The sequence below is a fragment of the Ranitomeya variabilis genome, chromosome 5 (genome assembly GCF_051348905.1).
Source record: "Ranitomeya variabilis isolate aRanVar5 chromosome 5, aRanVar5.hap1, whole genome shotgun sequence".
Lineage (NCBI taxonomy): Eukaryota > Metazoa > Chordata > Amphibia > Anura > Dendrobatidae > Ranitomeya > Ranitomeya variabilis.
Window position 1 is genome coordinate 441,453,655 of NC_135236.1, and position 15,088 is coordinate 441,468,742.

The following is a 15,088-nucleotide window of genomic DNA, read 5'->3' on the forward strand; positions in this document are numbered from 1 at the left end:
TGAAGGGACAGGGACGTGGACGTGGATGTGGGGTTGTCTTTGGTGCCCAAAAAGGCACAGAGTCTGGGAGACCGAAGAAGGTTGATGCATCTAGGTTCCTGGTGAAATTTCCCAGTCTGGAACGTAAATGGGTCTGGAAGCCAGAAGAACAAGAGCAGATACTGTCTTGCATGGCTGATAAGGCCTCAATGAAATTTTCTGGCAGCACCCAATCGTCCATGACAAACCAGTCTCCTGTCCATACAGAGAACGCTGGGTCATCCTATTCTCAACCTGTTCCTAGTTCATCCCCCCATCAGGAGTCACAGGAAATATTTGACCCCAACCTTGGCCACTCCGAGGATCTGTTTGGTCCATTTCCTTTTGTTGCTTCTGGCCTCTCACCACGCGACATTGAAGAGGAACTTAATGAGGTATCGTCTGCTGATGATGGCTAAATATTTGAAACCCCACGGCCAGAAGAAAGTCACTTTCATCCACATGATATACCGGGTGAAGAGATGGAGGCTGATGGTGATGACACACAGTTGCCATCTGACCAGTCGATAATATCAACACAGAAGTAGGATGACATGGTCGACGAGGTGGTGAATGATGAGACCACCGATCTGACCTGGACCGTTGGCACGCATAGCCAGCACTACAGCACAGAGGAAGAAGGTGGATACGTAGCACCAAGAAAGGCACCAAGGGCTACTGGTTTCAGCAGAGTGCAAAGTGAGTCAACTGTTGCCAAGAGCAATCCCTCTGTGCTCAAAGTCAAGGCAAGGGTGCGTTCAGCTGCTGTCTGGAAATTTTTTTCCGATAGTCCTTCTGAACCAAATGTCATCTGTAGCATCTGCCATACGAAGCTGAGCAGAGGCCAGGGCAAAGGCAACCAAAGCACCACCAGTATGCAGAAACATATTGCAGCCAAGCACCCTAGTCGGTGGGCGGAACAACAGGGTACCAAATCAGTGTCTGCGGGTCAAACCACTGCCATGTTGCCTGTGATCCGTACTTCCCAATCTGGGCAGGAAGCAGGTGGTCATACCTCTTGTTCACAAGCTGCAGTTGCACAGACATAGGAAACAACAAGCTCATCCACTTGTTTGTCCCAGCCAAGCGTCCAATTGTCCGTGCCCCAGATGTATGAAAGGAGGCATAAATACCAAGCCACGCACCCACAAGCACAAATACTGAACGTGCACATTGGCAAGTTGCTAGTTGTGGAGACACAGTCTTTCCATGATCTGTTGGTTGTGGCTTCCCCACGATACTCTGTTCCCAGCCAGCACTATTTTTCCCAGAGTGCCGTCCCTGTGTTACACCCGCACGGCTTAAACAATCTAAAGCGTGCTCTCACCAACGCCGTAACTGGGAAGGTCCACCTTACAATAGACACATGGACAAGTACTTGTGGCCAGGGATGATAAATCTCTGTCACAGCTCACTGGCTCAACCTGTTGGAGGGACAAAGTCTCAAACTGGACCATCACATATCCTACCCACGCCACCCACAAATAGTGGGCCCAACCTCAATAAGGGTTTCCGCCTCATCATATACGTCCTGTCTCCCCTCTTCCTCCTTCCCCTCATCATCCTATGCTGAATTACCCTCCACATCACTCCCAAGTTGGGAGCTGTGCAGCAGCGCATCGGCAAAGTGGCAACACGCTCTGCTGAACCTGATCTGCTTAGATGAAACACCACACACTGCAGAAGAGCTGTGCAAGGAATAAAACAACAGACCAATCAGTGGCTCTCCCCACTGCAACTCCAACACGGTCTGGTTGTCTGCGACAATGGGCGTGACCTGGTGTTGGCTTTAAAGCTCGGGAAACTGGTACACATGCCATGCATGGCTCACATGCTGAACCTAGTGGTGCAGAAATTTATAAAAACATACTATGACTTGCTATAACTACTTGAGAAGGTGCACCGTATTTGCACACATTTCCGCCATTCCTCAACCGCTGTTGCCGGTCTTGCAGCGCTTCAAAAGCAATTTAATTTGCCAAACCACTGACTCATTTGCAACCTGCCAACACGGTGGAACTCAACATATCATACGTTGGCAAGGATAAGTGAGCAGCAGAGGGCACTTGCTGAATACCAGCTTAAACATGCCCGTCACACTGAGACTCAGCCAAGACACATAACAACTGTCGAGTGGGTGTGGATCGCTGATATTTGTGAGGTGCTTGATAACTTTGAGTACTGCACCAAGCTTGTGAGCGTTGATCAGGCAGTTATCAGCATAACCATCCCTATGCTATGTCCGCTGAAAAGAATTGCTGCAGAATCTAAAAATGGAATCTTTGCTTGCCCAGCAGCTGAGTATGGAGCAAGATTTCACAATGAGTGATCCTACCCAGCCCAGCCAATATCATCAGGCAAGATTGGGGGATGAAGATGATGACGAAATCGAGGAGGGAGAAGCCTTCTTTTTCAGTTGTACCGAGGGTACACCTCATGCTACAGAAGGGAATCCCAACCTCAGATTCATGTCTGTCCAGCATGGGTGGGCTGGAGAGGAGGAGGTGGAGGAGAGGATGGGTACTGTTCCTCCTTCTGGGGTCACAGAAGATTTGCCTCTTTGCAGATTGGCACACATGGCACACTTCATATCTGACTCTCTGTGCCAAGACCCTCACGTAATCCATATTTTCAATAGCAACCTATACTGGTTGGCCACCTTTCTAGACCCACAGTACAAGGACAAATTTCCTTCACTACTGTTGCAATCACCAAGGGGTTTCACAATTGAATCCTTCAAGAGGGCCGTTGTCGATCATTTGATGGCAACGGCTCCCTCAGTCACCGCTGCTAGCAGAGGTACCAGCTCTGTGCAACAGCATGCATTAATGAGGAGAGACATTATGTCTATGCCTGCACATTGGGCACTGGAACTACCATGCTAGTAGTCTACTTTCATAATTGTCTGGCTCTTGAGGCCTCCTTCCTGCGTCAACCATGATACAGCCCCAAGGGCTAATGTTTTGAAGACACTATGTCTATGCCTACACATTGGGCAGTGGCAGCGGTACAACAAGGGCAGTAGTCCAAGCTTTATAATTGTGAATCCCTTGTGATGATGATAAGGGGTGGCTTCTTCCTGCGTTAACCATCACACAGCCCCTAGGGCAGATCGCTCTCTTTACACCACTTACACACTTAGCTGTCAGAAGATCGCCTCCATCATCACTCGCTCTTACGGCACTTCTGATATATCACTGGAACTTCGTAAGTGGCGTACGAGTCCCGCTCTGCCGGCAAAAAATAATAGGATTTCAAATAGTGTTAGAGTGTTTGTACATTCTAGTGAATCAGTGGTGTAAAATCACTCGTGCAGCCCCTGACTAGGTGCCCCCATGTTATATACACTTGTTTACATCATACATTTTTTTAACATTTACACCTTTTTTAGCCTTTTCCTCAGCCCCCAGACCTCTTTGTAGGGTCCAGCAGACAATTACTCGCATTTTCCATTGACTAACATTGGACTCGCTACTCGTACTGAATACCCGAGTATTACGGTATACTCGGTACGAGTATAGCGAGTCCGAATATTTCACTACTCGCTCATCCCTAATGTCCACCATCCTTGGACACATCCTGGTATATATATCTCCCATCCTGGTACATATACAGTGGGTACGGAAAGTATTCAGACCCCTTTAAATTTTTCACTTTGTTTCATTGCAGCCATTTGGGAAATTCAAAAAAGTTCATTTTTTCTCATTAATGTACACTCTGCACCCCATCTTGACTGTATATATCTTTTCCTGGACCCCATCCTGGTATATACAGTTGTGCTCAAAAGTTTACATACCCAAGCTGAATTTTTGCTTTCTTGGCCTTTTTTCAGAGAATATGAATGATAACACCAAAACTTTTTCTCCACTCATGGTTAGTGGTTGGGTGAAGCCATTTATTCTCAAACTACTGTGTTTTCTCTTTTTAAATCATAATGACAACCCAAAACATCCAAATGACTATGACCAAAAATTCACATACCCCATTTCTTAATACAACTGTATGTCCCTTATCCTGTACTCCTTCCTGGTATATATATCACACATTCTGGTATATGTCCCCCTTTTTGTCTCTGTACTTTAATGCATAGAAAAAAATGATTCTACTCACTTTCTCACCGCTCCTCTGCCATGTGGCATCATCTTTTGAAGCTTGCAGTTGACTTCAGCGTACTCACGAAGGGAGCGCATGACATCATTACCATGCACCCCCAGTCACATGCACGCCGACGTCTGCTGCTGGCCTCTGTCCAGCAACATGTATTGCAGCATGCAGACCCCTGCGACAAAATATTCCACAGCCGTATGTGCATGACGCACATCCAGTTGAAGTTTGCACTGGTATCAGCGAGCCCCTCACCTGCACTGGCCCAGTCGTGACCTTGATAACTGCAATCATTACTCCCTGGGCATGACCTAAAATTTTGTGGATTGATCTGTCCCTCTTTTTTTCTTGTAAATCTGGGACATATTCTTAATCCTATTCTGTACACTTCCCCTTTATTAGTCACTAGTTTCACCTTCATGCACTTCATATTAATATATTCGAAGGGTGACTGGTTCTTGCAGATTTATGTGTATTACACTATATACTTTAAAAGATGGCTGGGCCATTGAATATAAAAAGTAATTTTGACCTTTCAAGTCCCCATAGGATGTACGCTTTTGGGAGCCAGGCTTTCAGTATTCTTGTTTGTGTTGTTAATTTTTTGTTACTATGTAATATCTGATTTTGGTTGTAAATGTACCTTCTGAATTGCACAGTGTTGTGGAATATATTCCCACTATATAAAGATTATTTATTCACATTTGAGAGTGTAGGTGGTATATATGACAGTATTATTTGCAGATTAATTAATAATGTACTTTCCTCAGTTAGTTCTACATGATACAGAAAGTGAAGAACAGAAGTGAAAAGTCCACCTTCGACCACTGGAGGGAGACACAGTACATATCTTATTATCTGTAGCTTGTATTCTTTTCCCCCAAGTGTTTTCCATACTAATACAATAAATTGCAAATTAAAATTAAACTAAGATGAAATTGAGACAGCATTAATAGCTAAACAGTATTTACAATACAATATTCAGTCATATACCCTTTATTTAAAGAAACATAATCCACCCACATAGCAACAGGGTTGTGCCAATATTAAGGCTTCACCCATCATTTTGGTGCTGGAAGATTTCATGGTGTTAATTTGTTGGTGCTTGATACATCTTTATTAGGTTGCCCAGTGATGAAGTCAGATGGCAATTCTGTTGTTCTGTAGGGGCTGTTATTTTATCCCTCCCCCTTGTTCACTAGGTCTGCAGTAGTAAGCCAACTCCTAGACATGCTGTTCCTCCCACTATTGTTCATGTAGTTCAGACTTTAGGAAATTATGGCAGTGAAAGGTAGGAAGAATAGAAGTATACAATGTATCTGATGGCTGCACTTTAATGCTCAAGGCAGACCCAGTGATCTTGAGTGGTTGTGCCAGGACTCCACACCTTGCTCCTGATACTTCTCCCAACCATCCTCCCCAAGTCTCAGAGCTGGGATTGCACTGCTGCAGGTGGGAGCTGCTGGTCTTTGACGATTTCCTCTGGAGTAAAGGAGCAGAAGCTGAACAGAGCTCATGAGATCTCCAATAAGATGATCATTGCTGCAGTGAGACCTATGTCTGGATGCTGCTTGTGACTACACCTGTGTGAGAAGCATCTTGGACAGGTGCAGGGTCTGCAACCAACATTCCTGTGAACAGTTATTAGAGGGGCTGAAAGCGACTGCTTAATGGATCTTACAGTACATTGGAGTACAGAAGGATGCTGCTGAGATAGGACTTGTTTCAGCACACTGGACCTACCAGGAGTCTACAGCTACAGACCTGGAAGCAGGTAGGTTCATCCATGTAGTGTGGTCAGTGTGGGTCAACACTTCATTATTTGTGGGACGTCTGCCTACTTGTGAATGAAGTCAAAGGGGTTTGTCTTAAAAGGGTTAAAGCGTTTAGGTCAAGAGCTCGGTGGGTTAAGTGATGCATTGCAATTCATTTTGTGCTCTTGATTAGTGTGCTTCATTTGTATTGTTGATCGGAGGTGTTGGCTTTGGTTGGTGATTTGCAGTCAATTATTTGGGCATGATTTCACAATTAGCGCTGGAACAGTTGCTGACCTCCTGCAGAATGTGACACTCAAGCAGATGGAGTTCAGAGGACAGAAATTAATTAAGAGATAGAGGAGCATAGGTTTTTTACTATGGTCCCAACTCCCAAACTGAACCTCTACAAGTTTAGCATTCACTTTCTATGTGTGTGTATATATTCATATAAAGAGAGATGTGTGTGTATATATATATATATATATATATATATATATATATATATATATATATATATATATATGTGTGTGTTTGTGTATGTGTATATATATGTATATAGATATATACATGTACACTCACAAATGTGTGTATATACAGTATATATATTTATATATATATATATATATATATATATATACAGTACATACATACACATATACTCAAATCCGCAAAATTTTGCATATATATATTATACAGTGCAGAATTTAGCAGGTTTTGTGAGCCTTCTACACATGGCACGTTTGCTAATTCTGCAATGTCTGCAGTATATGATAGTGTGACGAGCTGAATTGCTTTTATCTGAGCTATTATCACATTTCTATTCTGCCACCACTGAATAATCTGCAGTTCAGTGATTTGTAACACTTGTTCTGTAATGTAAAAAAATCAGATAAATGGTCATAACTTTACCCCTGAAATAATTTGTGCAATGGAGCTTTGCGGTGTAATTTATATTTTTCCAAACCATTCTAATTTGATTCCTTTAACATTATTATGCTATTAGTGTACTTAGAAACCTGGCATTGTTGCTGTACAAGTAAGCATAGGCAACAGGATTATGGACATTCATTGTCTGCTCCTTCGTCATATTGTACCAGCGTGGTAACTACAATTGGGAAAGAAATTGTTTTTTATAATATGTATTTGCCTTGTAATTGTAATTTGAGCATAATCCTCCTTAAGTGACTAAATCCAAATTATGACAGTAACATTGCATGTCTTGCAGATCTTTTCATAGCTGCAGATCACTATTGACAAATTGATGATTTCTTTTTTAGCTCTTGGTATTAAAGCTTTTCTTGCCAGTGGATGTTTAAGTTGATAGCAAATGCAGTACTTTCCTACTGGACACATAGTTTGTGACCTTCAGATTGCCTACAGAATATAAGATATACATTAGTAATGGAATGCTCAGTCTCTAGCAAAATATAAAATTAAAATGAGGGGAAATTAGTTTTACGCAGATTATTTTGTGAACACGATTATCAACAAGATAATTGATAAATGTCGGAATGATGAACCCCCACTGATCACTTAAATAAGGATCTAACGATGTCCATTTCTCATGACTGCAGGACCTCGGTGGTCATAGATGTCATCATAGAGTGGTGGTCTTCAATGTCATCATAGAGTGGTGGTCGTAGATGTCATCATAGAGTGGTGGTCATGGATGTCATCATAGAGTGGTGGTCTTAGATGTCATCATAGAGTGGTGGTCATAGATGTCATCATAGAGTGATGTCATCATAGAGTGGTGGTCATAGATGTCATCATAGAGTGGTGGTCATGGATGTCATCATAGAGTAGTGGTCATAGATGTCATCATAGAGTGGTGGTCTTCAATGTCATCATAGAGTGGTGGTCATAGATGTCATCATAGAATGGTGGTCATAGATGTCATCATAGAGTGGTGGTCTTCAATGTCATCATAGAGTGGTGGTCATGGATGTCAAAGAGTGGTGGTCATAGATGTCATCATAGAGTGGTGGTCATGGATGTCATCATAGAGTGATGGTCTTAGATGTCATCATAGAGTGGTGTCCAAGGCTGTCCTCTGATGTTCCATACTATAGGACGGACAGAAAGATCTGGCTGTTTTACAATGCCCCTTAGAAACTGAATGAGGCAGAATTCATATGTGACCACTGCTAAGTTCAAACTGCAATGAGGAGCTCTGGGTCCCCTTTCTAGTGATTAATGGTGGTTCCAGAGGTGGGGGCTACAGAGAGCATGACAATTATGACTTATTCTGTGAATAAGTTATAAATTCCTTTTGTGGGATAGCTCCTTTAATTTCTCCTTTTTTGAGAGAATATAGGGGCTATGACATTGCGCTAAATATGGTCTTTTTGTTTCTTGATTTAGGAAGACCTGTCACCAGATCAAAAGTTGGCACTTTTTATTATTGTTTTATTCCAGCTGCTCCCCTGGATATGCCATTTAGGGTATTTTTAAAAAATCCATTGTACAGTTCAAAAGATATGGTCCTTTTTATTTAGTTCTACTTTTTAATGTCTTCAACAAGTAGGCAGTGCTCTTGAGATAATAAAGCAGAGCAGTCTAAAGACATGCAACTAGAGATTTGAGTCTGTCTCTGCCATTTTGACAGGCCAAACCATTTTTATTTGTGCTGCCTATTTAGGTCCTGGTTCTGGTGGTCCTCCAGAGCTAAAAGCAGTGCCAGCTACTGGTGTGCTTAACGGGGGTGTATTGATGCAGGTCCTGACTATTACTTCATATTGCCAACATAGAGAGGAGACAATTTCTCTAGGCCAGAGTCATCTAGCATAGTTTGGTGTAATTTATTGTCAAAAGCAAGGAGTGAATCTTGACGTGAGGAAAGTAAGAAAGATACAGGTCACAAAAACTACACAACATCAGACTGTATTGTGTGAGCATCAGTCAGCAAATGTAATTGCTTTGTATAAGTCTTTAAATTCAAGGCCAGTACTGATAGGCTAGTGATGCTTCTTGAGCACCTTCTCACAGTGGACAGGTGCAGGAGCTGCGTACATTTACATGCCCATAAATCTGACCTAGGAGTTTCCTTTTGATCACACTCATTTCTATTGCATTGAGCTATAATCGTTATGTGTGAATGGTATTGTTGAAATGAATGCAGTAGTTTTAGATCATCAGCATAGGAAATAATGGCAGCTGATTGTAAACTCCTGTAAACGCCAATGATCTGTTTGCATCTTGTCAAAATTGTCTAATCATACCCAATCATAACACTAATTATCATAGTAATCATTACAAGTCTTCACAGAATTGTAGCCAGGTTTACACCCATGCAGTAGGGGAGTTTTGTTAGCAACACCCACATCACAACAAAAGGGAAATATGCAATAAATTGATTTTTGGGATATGTGATTAATTACCACTGTAATTGATGGGACCACACAGTTATAGGAAATGTTGCAATAGAATATATAGCATGTTTTGTTTTGTCCTTCATCTGCTATATTATGTTGGGAAAAATAAAGATTAGATTAGAATATGTATGCTATTCCCATGTACGTTAATATAAACTTATTTTATCTTGATATTATATTGTATTTGTCTGCTACAGTGGCGAGTTTATGCCCAAAGGATACTCATGATTACATGAAGCAGGTGCTGCTTATATGAGGTGTTTTATGCAGGTCAATACACCTGCCATCTGCATCAACTGGCGCACATTAAGTAAAGTAAATTGATCAATGCAGTAATACTGGAGCTGTGCCGTCTGTGCGCTGCCCTTAGGCCCCTTTCAGTGCTTTATCTCGTATGTGATAAAACGCTCCGAATTTTATTAGTGTACTGGATCAGATTTCCATCTAATCGTGGTCAATGTTTTATCACTTTTTCTCATATGCAAAAAAAAACCTGCCAGGGATTTCTCAAGCTTCTTCTAGGCCTAGGCAGATCTAGAATGCCAGTAGGATTCCAAGAGTGTAACGATGCTGATGAAGAAATAAGAAAAGCGGCACCCACCACGTCGGTGCATATATGGTCCTTTATTCCATATTTCAGGACATGGGCAGGGTATGTAGAAGAGTCAGAGGGGTGGACCCGTAGAAGCTTTGGACTAACATGAAACGGCCATCATCCACACTTTCTTCCCTGCACCCCTTTGACTTTTCTGCATACCCTGTCCATGTCCTGAAATATGGAATAAAGGACCCTATTTGCATCGACGTGGTGAGTGCCGCTTTTCTTATTTCTTCATCAGCATCATTACATGTTTGATTCCGGCTTGGCCCCATACACCAGTTAATAAGCCTACTGTGCCTTTCAAGTCTGACCGATATAAAGACAATCTACAGCTGAATCACTGGTGCCGTGACATTTTTTTCTTGTTGCATTGGATTCCATCAGTGTGCTGTACAAGATTTTCATTTTTGACCAGTGATTCAGATCAAACACGAACACAGCACTTTTTGTGGATGCTTGGTCAACAAAAAAAAACACAGACATGTGAACAAATCCATAGATTGGAATGGTTGCATGTTTTATCCGAAAAGAGGAGTGGAGTGGTTGTACAGGAGGTGACTACAGACCATTTCTCTATTCTCATCCTTTTTGGCTGTTGTTTTGGTCACTTTTGCATTTTGTCATTGCTCTCACCCTTAGAAGTACTGAACAGTAGCATGATGCAGTGTCTATAACTCACAGAAGTTGCTCAGGTAGTGCATCTCCATTATGGCACATTATTACAAGCTGTGGCAAGAAGGGTAGCTGTGTCTGTCAGCACAGTGCCCAGGGCATGGACCATATACCAGGAGACAGGCCAGTACACTAGAAGATGTGAAGGGGGCCGTAGGAGTTCAACAATCCAGCAGCAGGACCACTACCTCCTCCTTGATGTAAGGGGGAACAGGAGGAGTAGTGCCAGAGCCAAGCAAACTGACTTCCAGCAGGTCACAAACATCCTTGTGTCTGCTCAAACTTTCAGAAACAGACTCCGTAAGGGTGGTATGAGGGCCTGATGTCCACAAGAGGGTGTTGTGCTTACAGCTTAACACCATGCAGGGCGATTGGCATTTGCTAGAGAACTCCAATATTGGCAGATTCAACATTGGCATCCTGTGCTCTTCATGGATGAGAGCAGGTTCACACTGAGCACATGTGATAGATGTGACCGAATTTGGAGATGCCATGGAGAACGTTCTGCTGCCTGTAACATTCTCCAGTATGACCAGTTTGGCAGTGAACCGCACAGCCCTCCATATGCTAGCCAGGCGGTACCCAGACTGCCATTAGGTACTCGGGTGAGATCCTCAGACCCATTGTGAGACAATATGCAGATGCAGTGGGCCCTGGGTTCCTACTGATGCATGACAATACTAGGCCTCATGTGGCTGAAGTGTATCAGCAGTTCCTGCATAATGAAGGCATTGACACTATGGACTCACCTGCACATTCCTCAGACTTGAATCCAATCGAGCACATCTGGGACCACACTACAGACTGTCCAGGTGTTAACTGATGCTTTAATCTAGGTTTGGGAGTAGTCCCACAGGAGACCATCTGCCTCCTCATCAGGAGCATGCCCAGACGTTATAATGAGGTCATACAGGCACTTGGAGGCCACACACACTACTGAGCATAAGTTCTTTGTCTTGAGGCATTTCCTCTGAAGTTGGATCAGCATGTAATTTAATTTTCCACTTTGATTTTGAGTATCATTCCAAATCCAGACCTCCATGGGATATTAATTTTGATTTATATTGATCATTTTTATGTTTTATTGTTCTCAACGCATTCCACTATGTAATGAATAAAGATTTACAACTGGAATATTTCATTCAGGGATATTCTAGGATGTGGAATTTTAGTGTTCCTTTTACTTTTTTGAGCAGTGTATGTAGCAAAATGTAAAAAAATAGATTAATGAACAGATTTCATATTGCTGTGTAAGTAATTGCCCAAATTAAAAAAAAATATTTATCTCATATGGTGAAAGCTGAAATGAGATAAAAATAAAAATGCCAGAAGTGACATTTTTTGGTAGCAGCAATTCCCACTAAAAAATGGCATGAATAAAGATCAATATATAGCATGTACTCCAAAATGCTATCAACAAAAAAATTATTTCAATGCACAAAAAATTTTCCCGCATACAGGTTCATCGATGTAAAAATAAAAAAGTGTCAGGTGACAAAAAATAATGTCAGTTTATTTTACAGCACAATGAATGCTATAAAAATAAAACTTGACAAAAATGGCGGAATTGATTTTTTTTTCCATTTACATCACTTTTTTTATTTTTTTGGTACATTATACGGTAAAATGATAGGCTTCATTCAAAACTACATCTTGTGTCTCCAAAAAGCAAACATGAAAAATTTCCTTGAGTGTTTTATGATCTGAGAACCATGCTTTTATACTTCCAATAAAACCAAAGGAAAGTAACTTCTATTGCTTGGATAAGTTGGAAAATGTGAAGTGTGTTGGTCTACAATTATGGCCTAAATTATTTTACCCTGTGGTTGTTACTGTTTCTATTTTGTGCTCATTTGTGAACATTGTCTGAACCCGATTACTATTTATATCTAAGGCTACTTTCACTCTAGCGTTAACTGCAATACGTCGCAAATGCGTCGTTTTGCCGAAAATACGCATCCAGCAAAAGTTCTTGCTGGATACGTTTTTTCGTCATAGACTAACATTAGCGACGCATTTGCGACGCATTTGCGACGCATTGCCAAATGTCGCGTCCGTTTTGCGACGCTTGGGCGTGTGTTAGCGGACCGTCGGGAGAAAAAACCTTACATGTAACGTTTTTTGCTCCCGACGGTCCGCTTTTTCCGACCGCGCATGCGCGGCCGGAACTCCGCCCCCACCTCCCCGCACTTCCCCGCACCTCACAATGGGGCAGCGGATGCGTTGGAAAAATACATCCGCTGCCCCCGTTGTGCGGCGGAGACCACGCTAGCGTCGGGAACGTCGGCCCGACGCACAGCGACGGGTCTTTCCCGACGCTAGTGTGAAAGTAGCCTAAGAGGGGGTTGTTGAGAGACTCCTTTAGCTTCGTAGACAGATATCTACCAGGTAAAAATGAATTGAAATTGCCTCAAATTTCTCTCAAATTTTGGATTTGCATGAATCCAATTCTTTTGCGGCATGCTTGTGCGAATCCAGCAAATTGGGCACAATTTTGCTGGATTCAAAAGGGCTAGTTAAGAACTAAAAGTGAAAAATATACTCACCTCTTCCCAGTCTCTCTTCTTTGCACAGCTGCCCTCTTGGTCACAGATCCAGTGTGGTCCTCAGATATAGAAGAACATTGATCTCTTTTTGGGTCCCTTCTGGGCTACTTGATGTCATGTTCTCACAGAACAACACACACTGTGACATCAGATGATACATGACATCATGAGTCATGGATGGATGGATGTGCTGAAAACTGGAAAGGACCTGTAAAAAAGACCTAAGATTTGCTTAGTTGTTTTTTCATCACATCAACAAAAAATATAGTAAGAAGTGATCAAAGCATCATATCTATCCTAAAATGGTATCAATAAAAACATCTCACCCCGCAAGAATTAAGCCCTTACACAGCCTCAACAGCTGAAAAGTGAAAATGTTATATGTCTCGGAAATCGATGACACAATCCTCAAAAATTTTCTTTTAAAAAATTCAGATTTTTTTCCCCCACCACTAATATAATGAAAATGCTTGACACGTTTGATATTGCTGTAATCATACTGACCAGGACAGTCATGGTGCCAGGTTAATTTTGCCACACAAAGTAAGCCATAAAAGCAATTCTCAAAACACAATGTCAGAATTGCATGTTTTTTTGCAATTTCATAGCAGTTGGAATTGTTTTTCTTGTGCTCCAGTACAATATGTGGTAGAATGACTAATGTCATTCAAACGTCAAAGGGCAAGCCCTCATATGGCTATGTGAACGAAAAATAAAAAAGTTATGGCTCTTGGAGGAAGGGGATCAAAAAGCGAAAACATAAATACGAAAATTTGTCATGTCATCATGCTTTTTACATAAACCTTTTATTTCTTCAATTATTTTGGAAATATGAAAGCTAAGCCTGATGGGTTGCTGAAACAAAGACAATTTTACAGTTTTGATAAACGGCTCTTTACCCACCATCTAGAAATTGCTGGACAGTCTGTAGAAATAGTTCAATTATTTCTGTGTCCGTAAAACATTTTTTCTGATGCCTCCATGTTTTTTTTTGTATTTTACGATGGAAAAACTTATACAGAATATTATGACTATTTATTATAATTTCACAGCTCATAGTAAATGCAGGTGATGTTATTTTATATCAGAATTATGGGTTGTGCACATATATCACTTAAAATCTTAATAATTTCTTATGGTTCAGCCAATGTGTCCATAAAAATGTTTCCTGTCCATGATGATTTTTTGAAAGCTGTACAGAAAAGTCAAGTTGGCCACCATGACAAGTCTGAATGATGCTGGGTACATAACAAAAAAATACAAAGTCAGGGGTTACCATTTCTGCAGTCCTGTTTGCCAATATAGTAGGCAAATGATGGTTTAACCCCTTTCCCACCCAAGACATATCTTTACATCCCTGTGACCTGCGACTTATTGACCTGTGCCGTATGGATACATCCCGGCGATACGCCGCCACGTGTCAGCTTATTCTGACAGCTGACACCTGGTACTCAGTGCCAGGAGCAGTCCCGCACCACTCCACTTTAACCCCCTAAATGCTGTTATCAAACTCGATGGCATCATTTTGTGAGTAGGCAGAGGGAGGACAGCTCCTCTGTCCTTGAATTGAAGACCCCGCGATGTCATCACAGGGTCCCTATCATTGCTCAGAGCATGATCAAGCAACGTTGTCAGTGCAACACTGACAGTTTGCACAGCATAGGGATGCTCCTGCATCTCTATGCTATACAAGCAGTCAGCCTGCAAAAAGTGAAAGTTCCATAGTGAGACAAAGTAAAAAAAATTGTACAAATCTTAAAAAAATCAAAATATATTGTACAAATAAATATTTTTATGAAAAACATATAAACAATAAAAGTAGACATATTTGGTATTGCCGACCTTTAACTCCTTTCTGCTATCGGACAGAATAGTATGTCCGATGGCAGAACCTCCGCTTTGATGCAGGCTTCGGCAGTGAGCCCGCATCAAAGCCGAGACATGTCAGCTGTTTTGAACAGCTGACATGCTCGCAATAGGCGCGGGTAGAATCGCGATCCGCCCGCACCTATTAAC

General features: G+C 41.8%; 1 protein-coding gene across 2 annotated transcripts in view; it reads left to right on the forward strand.

The window, feature by feature from the left end:
• The first annotated feature begins 5,230 nt into the window (after positions 1-5,230).
• The window catches only part of TAFA2 (TAFA chemokine like family member 2), a 504,871-nt gene continuing 495,013 nt past the window's right edge, over positions 5,231-15,088 (forward strand). The window contains exon 1 of one of the 2 annotated variants that reach the window (XM_077265374.1): positions 5,231-5,896. The gene's annotated coding sequence lies outside the window, so the exon portion shown is untranslated. The remainder of the gene's footprint in view (positions 5,897-15,088) is intronic. The other variant, XM_077265373.1, reaches the window with a different exon arrangement.